Below are 19786 nucleotides of genomic sequence, written 5' to 3'. Positions count from 1 at the left end.
TTTGATGCAACACAATGCAATTATATTACAACCTAAACTCAAATTATCTGATTATTAATTAAAAGATATGTTGTGAGTGTAGACTACTAAAAAAAAAAAAGTACGGAAATTCAGTTACTTTACATTTTGTTTATTTAACATTTTTTCATGAAAATTTAAAAACATCACAAATGTTTTTATAAAACAACTAACATGGACATCGGCACCATAAAGTGAGCATTATAAATTCTGTGTAGAACATTTATCTTTTTATAAACTCACAAAGGACGACATCAGTCCTAATTGCATCTTTCTCAAAATACACAAAAATGCAAAACAAAAAGTCAAATACTAATCACTTTTTTTTAAATAGAAATGAAAAACAATTTTTTAAAATGGGTACAAAGATGATCAGCTTCCAAATAACCAGATAAGGCAGTCAAGTATAGGAAAATTAGGTAAACTGATGGAGTTAAATCCACCCAAAGCCTGTAGTAAACTTAAAGTGCTTAAAGTGCTTCAAACAAAGTGCTCAGTAACAGAGTGCGTGTCCTAACAAACATTGCCTTATATTCCTTAAGAGCATGTAGGCAGGGGTTTCAGGGGTTTGCCGTCATCAAGCCCCATGAAGATATTTTGGACTAAGGCAAATGTGTGAACCAGCTTCCTGGGGTAGTCTAAATGCACAGCATAGATCAAGCCAAACAATAAAGCAAATGCATTTGCAAATCTGGGAATATCACGCATCACCTAGTCGCCTTTCACCAAAACAGCCATGCTTGAGGAAGTAAAATGGACTGGACTGGGAAGCGCCGTCGGTAACCACTGTGAGAAGGGCAACTGGAGTGTCAATGAGGGTCGACTCATCCAATGCGTCCGCCTGGAATAGACACAGTATCAATGGTAAATGGCCTGTATTTGTATAGCGCTTTACACATTCAGTCATCCAGACATTCACACCCATTCACACACTGGTGATGGCAGCTACATTGTAGCCACAGCCACCCTGGGGCGCACTGACAGAGGCGAGGCTGCCGGACACTGGCACCAGCGGGCCCTCTGACCACCACCAGTAGGCAACGGGTGAAGTGTCTTGCCCAAGGACACAACGACCGAGACTGTTGGAGCCAGGGCTCGAACTGGCAACCTTCTGATTACAAGGCGAACTCCCAACTCTTGAGCCACGATCGCCCCAATTAAATAAGTAAGGTTGGTTTCAGAGAATGTGACAAGCATGACCTGTAATCTAGCAAAACATTCAGCAGTGTAGTGGGTTACTTTGTAACGAGTTAGGGTACTCTACTTTTTTTGAAAAATGTACATTAACGTGTTAGCTTCTTGCATTACATAATTTGTATTTTTATTATTTTTCTAAAAAAAAAAGTAATTTTTTATTTCATGACTTTATCTCAAAAAGAAACTAAATCTTGACTTCAGCCTGGTTTTTGGGCCACCTGCAGCATAGCCATAGTGCTGTGATACGCCTGTGCCCTGCTCCTGACCTGTGTGTGTGTGGGTTTTCTACAGAGAGGGTATTTTGTTTGTACAATTTGGTAGCTGCTAGGGTATTAAATTGTATTTAAAAAAATCCATAGCATTTTATCTTACTGGCAGAATTTAAGTAATGCAAAAATACACTTACATTACATGTCTAAAAGAATTCTGGGTCCTCCTCCCGCAGGTATACAGGAAGGGCACGAAGTACTGCAGTGCGTTTCACGTTGATATCAGGCGCCTCCTAAAAAGGGAAAAGAAAAGTTCATTTAACGCAAAGTTTTCAGGTGTCATTCTTTGGGGAGAATACATGTTTATGAAACTGCATGACATCAGACTCTACTAAATTTTGGAGACTTTTCTTTTAAGATACAACCTTTCTGTCTCTTGTGACAGAGAGTATGTTTCTTAATCATTTGACAAAAACCCTACACAGTATTTTAAAATAGTGTTCTCCAGATCAGAGCTGTGATCTATATAGAACATGGGGTTCAAAGCAAGGAAAAATTGTGTGTTTATCAGTGAAACTTTTAATTTGTGTTAATTTTATCATTATCAATATATGAAATCTTCACCTTAAGGGACTTAATGAATGGTTTCTTCAATAGATCTTTCAACTCACCTGTGTTTACTGTCTCCACCTGAAATTAATTGCAGTCTGAATTTTTTTTTCTTCTGTCTTTTTGTCTTTGGCCTTCAGCCTTGGAAGAAAAAATAAAAATATTGAAAACCTTATCAGCACACTAAATATACAACACCTTGCTATATTTCAATTGTTTTAGATAGAAGTTGCCACTGCTAGCTAAGTCACTTTTGAATGATGCTAATGAGAAGGAAAAAAAAACAAAACCTGCCGAACAATGAGGCTGCTGTTGTAAAAACGCCAACTTTCTTGCGTTGGCAAGGGGTCGTTAAAATATCACTAAGACCCTTTCTTTATGTGTGATTCTTCGTAAAACTGTGTTTTAATCGGTTAAAACTGTAAAACTGACGACATAATCTATGTTTGAAAAAGAGCGCGAACAACCGCGAACAACTATTCACCACCTGGGTCTGTGCTTTTTAACACAACAGCGCATTCGAAAACAAGTTATTGGCTGCAACATATTAATATACTTGCTTTTTTACGGAAAAAATAAACATAACGAAGGTTCAGTTTTACTTACAAGTTTCTCCAAATGTGTTCTCCAGTCGCTCGAGAAGGGCAGCCATATTGAACAGAATTTTCTGTCAACGTCGTTCAGGTTAGAGAGAAGACGTCATGACGTCATGACGTCCACATGCGGAGCTCGGAAAAAAACATTTACTCAAAAATCATAATTAAGAAAGCAGTATTTACTCTTAACTTCTAAGCCATGTACAATTATAACTGTTTGAATAGTTAACCGAACAGAAAAGTTTTAAGTTGTTTCAACTTTGTGAGGAATTTTAATTGTTATATCCACAAACTTTATAAGTCAGGTAGACTGTTGGGGTTTACAGTGTACCGATTTGGAACCGGTATCGGATAAAACCTAAACGATACCCATCCCTAGTTACTGCAGAGATTTAAAAACAGGTAAATCGACAAACTAAAGTAGTTTGATGATTAAACTATTTATCACACATTTTCACTATAATCAGACTATATAGCTCAACTTGCCTCAATGGTTTGGATAAAGGCTACTGCTATGATTTGAAAAATCATTATTTATTATATAACAGGTCTCTACATGACAATTTACCAAAGGATAACATAATCTTTCTGCTTTTTCCTCTTTGGATTTGTTTACTGTTGGTTTCTGGTCCATTCAAAATAAAGTTACTTTTCTCTTTGTTGTGTGTTATTTTAAAGTAACGGCTTTTGGAACATAAGAGGGAACTATGATACAGATACTATATTCTTAAAAATCACATAGATTTCACTATGCTACTCATCCCTGCTGGTTAGTGTTGGAAAAAAGCATCTAGAATGCAAAACCTAATGGAGCCGGGTAGCACGAGCTCTCATTATGAAACTGACTTAACAGAAATTTATAGCAATTTACATTGTATGTGATTTTTCAGTGGTCCATAGTGGTGCTCTTGGAGGAGTGGAGTTTAGGTAATAATTATTATTGTTCAGAGAGATCAAGTCCATTTGCTGTTAGCCCTTTTGCCACAGCTGAGGTTTAGAGACACCAGAAACCTTTGTAAACTTTGTAGGAAATGAAAGATTACAAGAACTGTGTTGAAGAGAGGCTGCACAGTGTCACAGGACAGCCACAAAAGCTTTTGGCACACTTTAGATGTTGTGCTCCAACTTACGAGCAAACCAGGTGCACTGCAGTCACAAAGTTGAGAAGAATCTTTATAACACATATATCAGACCACATGTGTTTTGTAACATGTTTTTGTTGTAAAATTTCAATATTCCTGTGATCTGTGGCTGATGTGCACTTACAAGCTCTTGGTCAGAGCTAGTGAATGTCAGGTGCTGGATCAGTAAAGTGTGTGGTGCTGATATTATATGGAAAATCAAAAACTGCTACAACCATCAGTGTCTCGGTGTCATCCAGGTGAGTAAATCCCAAAAAGTTCATTCTGTTCATTCTTTGCACAGTGACTGAAACAAACCCACTGATTAAACAATGGGCTGTGAGGTCAGTTTCTTGATCATTAATATGCAAATTGTCATGACTATTGATCAACAGCCACTGATTAACCACTGATTTTGTTCAAAATATGAAACTCTCATATGAGAAGGATGAAGTAAATATACAAATGTTGATACATAAATACCCAGTAAGTCCAAGCATCAAGTTAAGTGTACACGACTCGTTTAAAACACGTGTATGAGCTTAAACAATTGGTAAAACAAGTCTGAACAACGTTGGACACGCCCAATGCATGAACATAAATAGCAGTTAAAGACTGGAAACACAGGATGAACACAACACAACGGACCTTGAGTGACTGTTCCACAAGTATTTCTTGTTTTATACTCAAGTCTTCCTGATCATCATGTTTTCTGTTTCCTTTTTTGTTGTGAAATCAGACACAACTTAAAGAAACTCAGGAGAATATTTTCATAGCCATTTAATCAGGTGAAGAAACTGCAGAAAGCTGAAGAAAAAATTGGTTTGAAAGAGTAAACGGAGAGGCAGACTGATTACAGCTAGCAACAAATAATTTTTCAGTGATTATTTTGTACTGTTGAATAAACAGAATTGAACAAAGTTGGACACCTAATGCATGAACCAAAAAAAATGATGTAGAAAAACTGGACACAGTATTAATACAACACTTAAATATTTAGGCAATGAAGACACCAAGTGAAGTGTTTCAGGTGTAATTTTGCGCCATTCTTCCTGCAAACAAGTCTTAAGGTGGGCAACAGTACGGGGTCTTCGTTGTGGCATTTTGTGCTTCCAAATACGCCACACATTCTCTATTCGAGACAGGTCGGGATAAACTTTTACACGATGGCTCAGGACAAATTTAGCTCTTTTTAAATTACTGTTGATCTCCACAAACTAAAGAATTCAAGTCAATTTCCACAGCTATGGGCCAGTTATGTTTACAGTTGACATTTTTATTCATTGATTTAGCACACAACCATTAGGCTGGGCTATTTAGATGCTTTTCTCTTTACTTATGTTAGTAAAATGATCAGGGATCTAGGGAAGTGGTCACTTGCAATGTTGAACCTTGAACAATGTCAGAGATTTACAGTTAACAAACAGTCAGGTGAATAAACAACACTGAGACACTCGAGATATTTAACGTGCTGCACGGGTGAAATACTCAGAGAGCAATCACACCCAGTGCGAGGCACAGCTCTTTATTTATAGGTTACATTGTCAATATGTAAATATGGTCACATTTCCTGTTATGCAGGTCCTGATGCTGTCAGTGTGTAAGCTGTGTGTGTGTGTGTGTGTGTGTTTCAAGAAGTTCGTGTGTGTGCTAATAATGTCACAGGGTGAGCTTCCTGTTTCTGCAGAGTTGGTACATTGTGTCTGGTGAAATATGTGAACATAAGCAGAACATAACATTTGAAGCATAATCAAATAAAAAACAGTAAAAACTCTATAACATTCCCTCCTGTTGTAAATATATTTCACTCCTGAAGTTAATATTTTACACTTAATCATACTTTATTATCAGCCAACAATCACTTGCTTATAACATTTTCAATTGTAGCATCATTCAGTATGTGTATGTGTTTTCCTATACTAAATCCTCTTCGTCCAGTTCATCTTCTTGTGGCAGTCCAACATAGGTGATCACTGTGGCCTGTACCATTTTGTCAATCATTGATCTGATACAGGGTAGAATGCAAGTTGAGAACATGCAAAGCAATAAAAGAAGAACTCCTATCAAGACAAGTCCTTTGATCACGAGGGTCTTCCAGCTGCCGCTCAGCAGCCAGGTCAGCCAGTCCTCTGTGTTCGTGACATAGTCTTGCTGCTCTGCATTACTCAGTTGTCGTAACTTGTCTAGGGCGGTGGTCATGGTCAAAGAGTGCACGTTGTCCGGGATTTAGGTGCAACAAGTGGTGTTGAATAAGACACAGAGGCCCCCTCTCTCAGCGAGAATCATGTCCAGGGCGACTCTGTGTTGCATAACCACTATTCTGATCGCGTCGATTTCCCCATTCTGAGCCTTGTTTATCCTTGTTGAGCTGTTCAGGAAAAGTCCAAATTGGTAGTCAAGAGTCTCAATTCTTAGCATGTTTTTTCCATTCCCGATCCATGGGAACAGTTAGTGTAGGACCTTCTGTCTGGTGGTCCACAACTTGAACTCCGCTGGTACATCACTGCCCCAGATTGGGTCATGCGGTTGCACGTCATCAGTGCTCCTCCTGCGTCTTGGTTGGTCCTGATGGAATACTCTGAATGTGTGGTCTGACACTAAAATTGGGGCGCAGAGTCCGGTGCTGTTGGGTGGGATGGTGAAGTATGTCTTTGAGCCACATGCCCATGCTGTACCCTGCACCCAATATGTGCCATTCAGGAAGCTTATCCGTGCCTTTCTGTCCTGCGGCATTCGGAAAGTCTGGGAGCAGTTGTGGTTCATTCCCAGCTTTCTGTTGCCGTATGCGAAGGTGAAACACATTGGATGTTGTATTCCTGGTTCCCTCCTGACATTGAAAGATTTTCCCTTGTCATTGGTTGCATTCAGGTGTACCCAGTATCGGTCATCACAGCTGTAGTTCCAGTCTGAGACCTCTGGTGTACAGAACACTACCTCATTAGTTGTATAGTTGATCAGTGTTCCATTACACCGTGGCAGGTCGGGTTTTGTGACTTGTCTCTTTAACTCAACCTTGAAGAAGAAGATGTCTTCGGGGGAACATGTTCTGCTGGTGGCTTTGTAGAATATACATAGGGCTTCGGAAAGGCTGGGTGATTTTCCATATAGGGTGGCTTGCATTGCTGTTGTTGGGAGGTGAGAACAGACGTAGCAGCCAGTGTGGTTGTCTTCTGTATGTACTCGGTTGTAGACGTACCGGTACCCGGCATTGTTCAGCCAGGGGTGGTTGTGCTCTTTGTCCATATCCTTTAGGTGTAAGTTGTCATATGACCATTTCTTTTGCAGGCGATGCTGTGGGTCCTCGTCTTTCCAGGTGAGTATCCAGCCACTATGAGGACAAGTTTCTTCATGATGACCAGGCACACCCGGGCTCCAGGTGAGTAGACCACTGGCGAGAAGACAAAAGGGCGGGATATACCCAAACAACCCTTTCCTCCACCAGGAGAACACCTAGGAGTCGGGGGAACCGGCGTCTATGCTTGTGTTGTCACTCACTTTTTTGCAGTGGCTTTGGTGGATCCAAGATGGTCTTTCTGCTATTTTGCAGGCGGTTGGTGTTGTGAGCAGGACCTGGTACGGGCCTTCCCACCTCGGTGAACTCCAATTTTTCCTCTGGAGCACTTTAATCAGGATCCAATCACCTGGTTGCAACCTGCAAGATACTGGAGAGATATTACTCGGCAGTTGGTTCTCAAACAGCTTAGTCATCCACTCTGCTAGGGTGGTTTCTCTTATAGACTTATTAATAGGCTCACTAGTGAGAGGCAGTGGAAAAAAGGTCTCCCGTGAAGTGCTTAGGGAGGATATCTGACATTCCCCCCTGTCGACACACGTGTTAATCCGTGTGTCGCTAATGCTGCTGTCTTGTGTAGGGATTTTGGCAATACTGGTTTGCCATTACAGGTCAGTAAGTCATTGTGTAGTTCTGCTCCACACGTTAGCCATTTCTTTTGCTCTGCAATAGGTGCGGCTTTCTGTTCCTCTTTAAGTACATCAAGTGGTATCAGCTGTGAAGTTTCAGACTTTAATGTCTGAAACTTCACAGCTGATTTGTATTGGTTGCTCTGCGGCCTTCTTCGCGGCTTGGTCTGCGAAGTTATTGCCTTCAGTAATTTCTGAATTATCTTTTTTGGTGTGCAACACATATTGACTGTCAGTGTGAATATTTATATCTTGACCTTTGCGCAGCATGCACGTATGATAGCCGTTAGTTCTGCACTCTGTGCTGAAAAAGAGGAAGTAAGGGCTTTTGCTTCTAAAACTGTGTCTACTGTGGTGACAGCGTAACCTACACAGTTTCGCCCGAGACTATTTTTGAACGCTGAACCGTCTTACAAAGATGTTAACGAAACCAGCTTGTGGTGTCCATTCTATTTTATCTTTCAGTGCTAGATTTTTTCCATAAACTAAGTTTTGCAATGGTTCAGCTAACAGAGCATATTCAGGTATCCAGCACCTGCAAAAATTGCAGAGACCTAAATAACTCATCATTTGTTGTTTTGTGAGTGGTTTTGGGGCATTCTACACTGCTAGTTTTCTGCTGTCTAACAGTGTTCTGCCTTCTCCTGTAAGCTTATGTCTGAGGTACGTGACCTCTTTGCCCCACAACTGTAACTTGTGTTGTGAGACTTTATGACCCTGCTCTGTTAAGTGTTGCGTGTCTCCTGTAACGAGAATATCATCAACGTATAGAAAAAACTGACCTGTGGCAGGGAGCGTGCATAATGACATAGATTTCTTTAATGCCTCTGCATACAGGGTGGGGCTGTTCTGAAAACCCTGCGGCAGTCTGGTGTAGGTGTACTTTTCATTATCAAAAGTGAATCCGAACAGGTTTTGTGAATCTGGGTGTAATGGCACAGAGAAAAACGCGTTTGAAAGATCTATAACTGAGAACCATTGTTCTTTTGGTGTCACTTGATTTAAAGTTGTGTGTGGATTTGCTACCACAGGTAGAATTTGTTCTGTTACCTCGTTTATTGCTCTAAGATCATGAACTAGACGATATTTTTCTGTGTCTGCTTTTTTCACTGGGAAAATCGGAGTATTACAGGTTGCTTTTGTTGTCTTCACTAGGATGCCTGCTTTTTCCATATCTGCAATTACTGGCCTGATCCCTGTCTTTGCTTCCTACTGCATGCAGACTGCATTTCCGCTTTTTGTAACATACAGATGCTGTAATGTTAGTTTCTGCTTCTGTATCTGTTTGTCATATGGTGGGTCAAAGCCCGGGCTCAGTTTAAACCTCAGCGTGTTGTGATACTCAGTGTATGGCTGCTGTATTGATGAGGCTGGTAAGTACCTGCTAGCTAAATGGTGGAGTGGTGGAGGCAGATCCAAGGTCCAATAATAGTGGGGCTCACCAAGTCCCCTGCACACATTTATCTGACAGCCTGCTTGGCCTTGTTCCACATTTAACATTAGCTTAGCATACATGCCTTCTGGCCCTGGCAGGCTCAGGTTCAGTTGAGGCATTTTTAGATACCTTCTAGTTTTTTAAAGAATTCACACATCTTACATATTTCAAACTTTGAAGTTAGGGTTTTGCTTATATATATATATATTTTAAACTTTGCATTGCTTATAGCTCACAGCTCTAAAACTGGGCATTTGTAAATCATATGCCTAATCACTATGTGTCACTGTGATCCACAAGTATTACAAGGATACTTATTGTCATTAATATTATATTTTTATTAATATTATCATCTTTTTCTTTCCATATAATAACAACAGTATATTACAACATTTTATCAGTGTATATCACTATACTACTACTGAGCCAATTTAATAGTTAGGATCATCTTACTCAGCAAACAGATAATTTAGAATTCATCCAATCTGTACAAATTGTTTTTTCTCTGAACAGGTTTGTGCCTACTTTTTAGACTGGTCTTCTGTTTGCCTCATCTCAGATCCAATCTTCAGTCACATTCATTCTCTCTGTTGCATGTCGAACCAAGTAATTTATTATTATTTTTATTTTTATATTTTATTTTGTATCCATCAAGGGCTTCGGGTGGTCTGCAGTTCCACCCTTTCCCAAGCTGGAGACATTTACCTTTTCACACACTTTCCTTGGCTGAACAATGACACAGCCTTAATCTACCTCATGCATCTCTCTTTTTTATAGAAAAGGTTTTCATGTGAATGATTTCCTTTTATTTATTGTATACAATCTGGGCATGATCACCATGCCAACTATATTTCATTGTTTAGTTCTGTTTGTAAGGTTCCTCTTAAAATAGTTACTGCAGAGGGACTGCATTTCCCCTCCCACGCAGGACAATTTAGTTTCTTTGGATTTCTCCACCTACCTGCACTTATTCGGCCGGCGCCGGGATATTTTCTGTCTAACCACTGTTTATCTGCCGTGAGTTTAGTTTCGTTATTACCCATTTTGTTTATTACATTATTCACAGAACTGTGAAACTGTCTCTGGCACGAGAGTCGAGAGAGGTTACTAAGACGGCCTTCGACCCCTGTCCTATAGTCAGGGGCGGTCTCAGTTTTATGTGATGAAACACAACCTTTTTTCTCTCTCCTCACCAGTACGTAAGTTATCACAGGAAAAACAGTGAGAACGATGTAGTGTCCTAAAGTCCCTTTAAAAATCACTCATTCTCTCAATACATTTATTCAAACAGTTCGCGCAATTTCTATCCTATGTTAGTTGACACTTTCCGTACACTTATTTACCTTCTAGTAAATTTAGACTTCCAGCTTTTTTAGCTGCAAAACGAGTGTCTATTACACTGCCAGTTTCGTCTTACAAGCGAGTCTTAAAACTGCCAGTCCCCGTAGGACGAGTTTTCTTGGAACAGTGTCACCCTAAACACCGATAATTTTACGCAAGGTGTGTCAAATGTGGAATAATCACCTGGCTTCGCTGTTGCCGGTCTGTCGGGCGTCCTCCTTCAAGCCCCACCGCCGTGGGCCTGTATAAGACGTTGGCCAGGACCCGAATTTTAACGTCCCTGGACTTTCAACCCTTCCTGGAGGGTGCTCTGCAGAGGCTTCAACGCAGGTTTGTCACGGCGTCGGGACTTGAGGAAGGATACTGTGTGAAATGGAGCATAATATTATTATTAATACCAGTCCATTAACGGCTTCGAAGGACAAATTAATTGTCAGAGATTTACAGTTAACAAACAGTCAGGTGAATAAACAACACTGAGACACTCGAGATATTTAACGTGCTGCACGGGTGAAATACTCAGAGAGCAATCACACCCAGTGCGAGGCACAGCTCTTTATTTATAGGTTACATTGTCAATATTGACAATGGTCACTAGTATTTCTTGTTTTATACTCAAGTCTTCCTGATCATCATGTTTTCTGTTTCCTTTTTTGTTGTGAAATCAGACACAACTTAAAGAAACTCAGGAGAATATTTTCATAGCCATTTAATCAGGTGAAGAAACTGCAGAAAGCTGAAAAAAAATTGGTTTGAAAGAGTAAACGGAGAGGCAGACTGATTACAGCTAGCAACAAATAATTTTTCAGTGATTATTTTGTACTGTTGAATAAACAGAATTGAACAAAGTTGGACACCTAATGCATGAACCAAAAAAAATGATGTAGAAAAACTGGACACAGTATTAATACAACACTTAAATATTTAGGCAATGAAGACACCAAGTGAAGTGTTTCGGGTGTAATTTTGCACCATTCTTCCTGCAAACAAGTCTTAAGGTGGGCAACAGTACGAGATCTTCATTGTGGCATTTTGTGCTTCCAAATACGCCACACATTCTCTATTCGAGACAGGTCGGGATAAACTTTTATATGATGGCTCAGGACAAATTTAGCTCTTTTTAAATTACTGTTGATCTCCACAAACTAAAGAATTCAAGTCAATTTCCACAGCTATGGGCCAGTTATGTTTACAGTTGACATTTTTATTCATTGATTTAGCACACAACCATTAGGCTGGGCTATTTAGATGCTTTTCTCTTTACTTATGTTAGTAAAATGATCAGGGATCTAGGGAAGTGGTCACTTGCAATGTTGAACCTTGAACAATGTCAGAGATTTACAGTTAACAAACAGTCAGGTGAATAAACAACACTGAGACACTCGAGATATTTAACGTGCTGCACGGGTGAAATACTCAGAGAGCAATCACACCCAGTGCGAGGCACAGCTCTTTATTTATAGGTTACATTGTCAATATGTAAATATGGTCACATTTCCTGTTATGCAGGTCCTGATGCTGTCAGTGTGTAAGCTGTGTGTGTGTGTGTGTGTGTGTTTCAAGAAGTTCGTGTGTGTGCTAATAATGTCACAGGGTGAGCTTCCTGTTTCTGCAGAGTTGGTACATTGTGTCTGGTGAAATATGTGAACATAAGCAGAACATAACATTTGAAGCATAATCAAATAAAAAACAGTAAAAACTCTATAACATTCCCTCCTGTTGTAAATATATTTCACTCCTGAAGTTAATATTTTACACTTAATCATACTTTATTATCAGCCAACAATCACTTGCTTATAACATTTTCAATTGTAGCATCATTCAGTATGTGTATGTGTTTTCCTATACTAAATCCTCTTCGTCCAGTTCATCTTCTTGTGGCAGTCCAACATAGGTGATCACTGTGGCCTGTACCATTTTGTCAATCATTGATCTGATACAGGGTAGAATGCAAGTTGAGAACATGCAAAGCAATAAAAGAAGAACTCCTATCAAGACAAGTCCTTTGATCACGAGGGTCTTCCAGCTGCCGCTCAGCAGCCAGGTCAGCCAGTCCTCTGTGTTCGTGACATAGTCTTGCTGCTCTGCATTACTCAGTTGTCGTAACTTGTCTAGGGCGGTGGTCATGGTCAAAGAGTGCACGTTGTCCGGGATTTAGGTGCAACAAGTGGTGTTGAATAAGACACAGAGGCCCCCTCTCTCAGCGAGAATCATGTCCAGGGCGACTCTGTGTTGCATAACCACTATTCTGATCGCGTCGATTTCCCCATTCTGAGCCTTGTTTATCCTTGTTGAGCTGTTCAGGAAAAGTCCAAATTGGTAGTCAAGAGTCTCAATTCTTAGCATGTTTTTTCCATTCCCGATCCATGGGAACAGTTAGTGTAGGACCTTCTGTCTGGTGGTCCACAACTTGAACTCCGCTGGTACATCACTGCCCCAGATTGGGTCATGCGGTTGCACGTCATCAGTGCTCCTCCTGCGTCTTGGTTGGTCCTGATGGAATACTCTGAATGTGTGGTCTGACACTAAAATTGGGGCGCAGAGTCCGGTGCTGTTGGGTGGGATGGTGAAGTATGTCTTTGAGCCACATGCCCATGCTGTACCCTGCACCCAATATGTGCCATTCAGGAAGCTTATCCGTGCCTTTCTGTCCTGCGGCATTCGGAAAGTCTGGGAGCAGTTGTGGTTCATTCCCAGCTTTCTGTTGCCGTATGCGAAGGTGAAACACATTGGATGTTGTATTCCTGGTTCCCTCCTGACATTGAAAGATTTTCCCTTGTCATTGGTTGCATTCAGGTGTACCCAGTATCGGTCATCACAGCTGTAGTTCCAGTCTGAGACCTCTGGTGTACAGAACACTACCTCATTAGTTGTATAGTTGATCAGTGTTCCATTACACCGTGGCAGGTCGGGTTTTGTGACTTGTCTCTTTAACTCAACCTTGAAGAAGAAGATGTCTTCGGGGGAACATGTTCTGCTGGTGGCTTTGTAGAATATACATAGGGCTTCGGAAAGGCTGGGTGATTTTCCATATAGGGTGGCTTGCATTGCTGTTGTTGGGAGGTGAGAACAGACGTAGCAGCCAGTGTGGTTGTCTTCTGTATGTACTCGGTTGTAGACGTACCGGTACCCGGCATTGTTCAGCCAGGGGTGGTTGTGCTCTTTGTCCATATCCTTTAGGTGTAAGTTGTCATATGACCATTTCTTTTGCAGGCGATGCTGTGGGTCCTCGTCTTTCCAGGTGAGTATCCAGCCACTATGAGGACAAGTTTCTTCATGATGACCAGGCACACCCGGGCTCCAGGTGAGTAGACCACTGGCGAGAAGACAAAAGGGCGGGATATACCCAAACAACCCTTTCCTCCACCAGGAGAACACCTAGGAGTCGGGGGAACCGGCGTCTATGCTTGTGTTGTCACTCACTTTTTTGCAGTGGCTTTGGTGGATCCAAGATGGTCTTTCTGCTATTTTGCAGGCGGTTGGTGTTGTGAGCAGGACCTGGTACGGGCCTTCCCACCTCGGTGAACTCCAATTTTTCCTCTGGAGCACTTTAATCAGGATCCAATCACCTGGTTGCAACCTGCAAGATACTGGAGAGATATTACTCGGCAGTTGGTTCTCAAACAGCTTAGTCATCCACTCTGCTAGGGTGGTTTCTCTTATAGACTTATTAATAGGCTCACTAGTGAGAGGCAGTGGAAAAAAGGTCTCCCGTGAAGTGCTTAGGGAGGATATCTGACATTCCCCCCTGTCGACACACGTGTTAATCCGTGTGTCGCTAATGCTGCTGTCTTGTGTAGGGATTTTGGCAATACTGGTTTGCCATTACAGGTCAGTAAGTCATTGTGTAGTTCTGCTCCACACGTTAGCCATTTCTTTTGCTCTGCAATAGGTGCGGCTTTCTGTTCCTCTTTAAGTACATCAAGTGGTATCAGCTGTGAAGTTTCAGACTTTAATGTCTGAAACTTCACAGCTGATTTGTATTGGTTGCTCTGCGGCCTTCTTCGCGGCTTGGTCTGCGAAGTTATTGCCTTCAGTAATTTCTGAATTATCTTTTTTGGTGTGCAACACATATTGACTGTCAGTGTGAATATTTATATCTTGACCTTTGCGCAGCATGCACGTATGATAGCCGTTAGTTCTGCACTCTGTGCTGAAAAAGAGGAAGTAAGGGCTTTTGCTTCTAAAACTGTGTCTACTGTGGTGACAGCGTAACCTACACAGTTTCGCCCGAGACTATTTTTGAACGCTGAACCGTCTTACAAAGATGTTAACGAAACCAGCTTGTGGTGTCCATTCTATTTTATCTTTCAGTGCTAGATTTTTTCCATAAACTAAGTTTTGCAATGGTTCAGCTAACAGAGCATATTCAGGTATCCAGCACCTGCAAAAATTGCAGAGACCTAAATAACTCATCATTTGTTGTTTTGTGAGTGGTTTTGGGGCATTCTACACTGCTAGTTTTCTGCTGTCTAACAGTGTTCTGCCTTCTCCTGTAAGCTTATGTCTGAGGTACGTGACCTCTTTGCCCCACAACTGTAACTTGTGTTGTGAGACTTTATGACCCTGCTCTGTTAAGTGTTGCGTGTCTCCTGTAACGAGAATATCATCAACGTATAGAAAAAACTGACCTGTGGCAGGGAGCGTGCATAATGACATAGATTTCTTTAATGCCTCTGCATACAGGGTGGGGCTGTTCTGAAAACCCTGCGGCAGTCTGGTGTAGGTGTACTTTTCATTATCAAAAGTGAATCCGAACAGGTTTTGTGAATCTGGGTGTAATGGCACAGAGAAAAACGCGTTTGAAAGATCTATAACTGAGAACCATTGTTCTTTTGGTGTCACTTGATTTAAAGTTGTGTGTGGATTTGCTACCACAGGTAGAATTTGTTCTGTTACCTCGTTTATTGCTCTAAGATCATGAACTAGACGATATTTTTCTGTGTCTGCTTTTTTCACTGGGAAAATCGGAGTATTACAGGTTGCTTTTGTTGTCTTCACTAGGATGCCTGCTTTTTCCATATCTGCAATTACTGGCCTGATCCCTGTCTTTGCTTCCTACTGCATGCAGACTGCATTTCCGCTTTTTGTAACATACAGATGCTGTAATGTTAGTTTCTGCTTCTGTATCTGTTTGTCATATGGTGGGTCAAAGCCCGGGCTCAGTTTAAACCTCAGCGTGTTGTGATACTCAGTGTATGGCTGCTGTATTGATGAGGCTGGTAAGTACCTGCTAGCTAAATGGTGGAGTGGTGGAGGCAGATCCAAGGTCCAATAATAGTGGGGCTCACCAAGTCCCCTGCACACATTTATCTGACAGCCTGCTTGGCCTTGTTCCACATTTAACATTAGCTTAGCATACATGCCTTCTGGCCCTGGCAGGCTCAGGTTCAGTTGAGGCATTTTTAGATACCTTCTAGTTTTTTAAAGAATTCACACATCTTACATATTTCAAACTTTGAAGTTAGGGTTTTGCTTATATATATATATATTTTAAACTTTGCATTGCTTATAGCTCACAGCTCTAAAACTGGGCATTTGTAAATCATATGCCTAATCACTATGTGTCACTGTGATCCACAAGTATTACAAGGATACTTATTGTCATTAATATTATATTTTTATTAATATTATCATCTTTTTCTTTCCATATAATAACAACAGTATATTACAACATTTTATCAGTGTATATCACTATACTACTACTGAGCCAATTTAATAGTTAGGATCATCTTACTCAGCAAACAGATAATTTAGAATTCATCCAATCTGTACAAATTGTTTTTTCTCTGAACAGGTTTGTGCCTACTTTTTAGACTGGTCTTCTGTTTGCCTCATCTCAGATCCAATCTTCAGTCACATTCATTCTCTCTGTTGCATGTCGAACCAAGTAATTTATTATTATTTTTATTTTTATATTTTATTTTGTATCCATCAAGGGCTTCGGGTGGTCTGCAGTTCCACCCTTTCCCAAGCTGGAGACATTTACCTTTTCACACACTTTCCTTGGCTGAACAATGACACAGCCTTAATCTACCTCATGCATCTCTCTTTTTTATAGAAAAGGTTTTCATGTGAATGATTTCCTTTTATTTATTGTATACAATCTGGGCATGATCACCATGCCAACTATATTTCATTGTTTAGTTCTGTTTGTAAGGTTCCTCTTAAAATAGTTACTGCAGAGGGACTGCATTTCCCCTCCCACGCAGGACAATTTAGTTTCTTTGGATTTCTCCACCTACCTGCACTTATTCGGCCGGCGCCGGGATATTTTCTGTCTAACCACTGTTTATCTGCCGTGAGTTTAGTTTCGTTATTACCCATTTTGTTTATTACATTATTCACAGAACTGTGAAACTGTCTCTGGCACGAGAGTCGAGAGAGGTTACTAAGACGGCCTTCGACCCCTGTCCTATAGTCAGGGGCGGTCTCAGTTTTATGTGATGAAACACAACCTTTTTTCTCTCTCCTCACCAGTACGTAAGTTATCACAGGAAAAACAGTGAGAACGATGTAGTGTCCTAAAGTCCCTTTAAAAATCACTCATTCTCTCAATACATTTATTCAAACAGTTCGCGCAATTTCTATCCTATGTTAGTTGACACTTTCCGTACACTTATTTACCTTCTAGTAAATTTAGACTTCCAGCTTTTTTAGCTGCAAAACGAGTGTCTATTACACTGCCAGTTTCGTCTTACAAGCGAGTCTTAAAACTGCCAGTCCCCGTAGGACGAGTTTTCTTGGAACAGTGTCACCCTAAACACCGATAATTTTACGCAAGGTGTGTCAAATGTGGAATAATCACCTGGCTTCGCTGTTGCCGGTCTGTCGGGCGTCCTCCTTCAAGCCCCACCGCCGTGGGCCTGTATAAGACGTTGGCCAGGACCCGAATTTTAACGTCCCTGGACTTTCAACCCTTCCTGGAGGGTGCTCTGCAGAGGCTTCAACGCAGGTTTGTCACGGCGTCGGGACTTGAGGAAGGATACTGTGTGAAATGGAGCATAATATTATTATTAATACCAGTCCATTAACGGCTTCGAAGGACAAATTAATTGTCAGAGATTTACAGTTAACAAACAGTCAGGTGAATAAACAACACTGAGACACTCGAGATATTTAACGTGCTGCACGGGTGAAATACTCAGAGAGCAATCACACCCAGTGCGAGGCACAGCTCTTTATTTATAGGTTACATTGTCAATATTGACAATGGTCACTAGTATTTCTTGTTTTATACTCAAGTCTTCCTGATCATCATGTTTTCTGTTTCCTTTTTTGTTGTGAAATCAGACACAACTTAAAGAAACTCAGGAGAATATTTTCATAGCCATTTAATCAGGTGAAGAAACTGCAGAAAGCTGAAAAAAAATTGGTTTGAAAGAGTAAACGGAGAGGCAGACTGATTACAGCTAGCAACAAATAATTTTTCAGTGATTATTTTGTACTGTTGAATAAACAGAATTGAACAAAGTTGGACACCTAATGCATGAACCAAAAAAAATGATGTAGAAAAACTGGACACAGTATTAATACAACACTTAAATATTTAGGCAATGAAGACACCAAGTGAAGTGTTTCGGGTGTAATTTTGCACCATTCTTCCTGCAAACAAGTCTTAAGGTGGGCAACAGTACGAGATCTTCATTGTGGCATTTTGTGCTTCCAAATACGCCACACATTCTCTATTCGAGACAGGTCGGGATAAACTTTTATATGATGGCTCAGGACAAATTTAGCTCTTTTTAAATTACTGTTGATCTCCACAAACTAAAGAATTCAAGTCAATTTCCACAGCTATGGGCCAGTTATGTTTACAGTTGACATTTTTATTCATTGATTTAGCACACAACCATTAGGCTGGGCTATTTAGATGCTTTTCTCTTTACTTATGTTAGTAAAATGATCAGGGATCTAGGGAAGTGGTCACTTGCAATGTTGAACCTTGAACAATGTCAGAGATTTACAGTTAACAAACAGTCAGGTGAATAAACAACACTGAGACACTCGAGATATTTAACGTGCTGCACGGGTGAAATACTCAGAGAGCAATCACACCCAGTGTAAAACTGAAGCTCTGAATTTACCATTACCTATGGTCGTGAGCACTGGGTAGTGACCGAAAGAACAAGATCGCAGATATAAGCGGCTTTGCCTGAAGGGTGGCTGGCAAACACCTGGCCTGTCTCCTTTAGAGATAGGGTCAGGTGTTTTGGCCATCTGGGAGGGCCTCAGAGTAGAACCGCTGCTCCTCCACATCAAAAGGAGCCAATTGAGGTGGTTCGGCATCTCACTATGATGCCTCCTGGGTGGGGTGTTCTGGGCATGTCCCAGCGAGAAGAGGCCCTGGGGAAGACCCAGGACAAACTCAAGAGAATCTATCTTTTGGCTGGCCTGGGAACGCCTTGGTGTTCCCCCGGAAAGGCTGGAGGAGGTGGCCCAGGAGCGGGAGGTCTGGGTTTTCTCTGGTTAGGCTGCTGCCCCTGTGACCTGGCCCAGGACAAGCAGAAGAAAATAGATGGATGGATGTCCAAACAGGAACTCAGAAATGCACACTATCTTGGTCGACTGCTGCATCTAAACTTTCTCCCAGACCTCTCAGACCTAATGTCCTGTTCAATATCTAATCCAAAGTTTATTTAGCATACAGACTGGAAAATCTGGGATTGATCCACTGACTTTTCAATTTGTAGGCGCTACTACCTGAGCCACAGCCCTCACCAACACTGCATGAATTTAGAAACTCCTTTTAAGTCTGCAACACATGGAAAATGTGTTTGTTTATGTGGTAAACAAAAAAGTGTGAAACAACTCAAAACATATTTTAGATTTTTCAAATAACCAGGCTTTGCTTTGAATACAGCTTTGCACACTCTTGGCATTCTCTCGATGAGCTTCATGAGGTAGTCAGATGAAAAGGTTTTCCAGCAACCTTGAAAGAGTTCCCAGAGATGCCGAGCACTTGTTTGACCTTTGGCCCTTACTCGGTTGATCTCATCCCAAACCATCTCTATTGTGTTTAGATCAGGTGACTGTGGAGGCCAGGAAACCAAATACTAAACATACTAAACCAACTAAACGCAAACTGGAAAGGATGGCATGTCGCTGTTGGTGCTGCTTCAGTGTGCCATTTTGCGACTTCCTGCAATTTTAAAATTACATTGATTAAAGTCATATTTAGTTTTGTTTTATAAATTCTCTATTTAAGCTAATTGTTTGGAGGAAATAACCCTTTTGCTTGGAAAATGGAACAAATGTACAGACCTATTTGAACTGGAAGACACTCACCTTCTATCAGTGTTTGCAACCTTATGATTGCACAGTTCTGTGTTTCTCTGT

The 19786-nt window shown here is 41.0% G+C and overlaps 1 long non-coding RNA gene across 1 annotated transcript; it reads right to left on the bottom strand.

Moving 5' to 3' along the window:
• Positions 1 to 114: 114 nt before the first annotated feature.
• Positions 115 to 2726, bottom strand: LOC308406847. The gene is made up of 4 exons (XR_013973592.1): positions 2640 to 2726; positions 2096 to 2174; positions 1622 to 1717; positions 115 to 859 (listed from the first exon to the last, which is right to left on the bottom strand). It is a non-coding gene; the product is annotated as an uncharacterized lncRNA (long non-coding RNA).
• Between the last annotated feature and the right edge of the window lie 17060 nt (positions 2727 to 19786).

This window comes from Rhamphochromis sp. 'chilingali' (genome assembly GCF_963969265.1).
Source record: "Rhamphochromis sp. 'chilingali' genome assembly, chromosome: 12".
In the NCBI taxonomy this organism is placed as follows: Eukaryota; Metazoa; Chordata; class Actinopteri; order Cichliformes; family Cichlidae; genus Rhamphochromis; species Rhamphochromis sp. 'chilingali'.
Note: the sequence above shows the minus strand (reverse complement) of the source record. Positions and strands in the feature narration are given on the sequence as shown.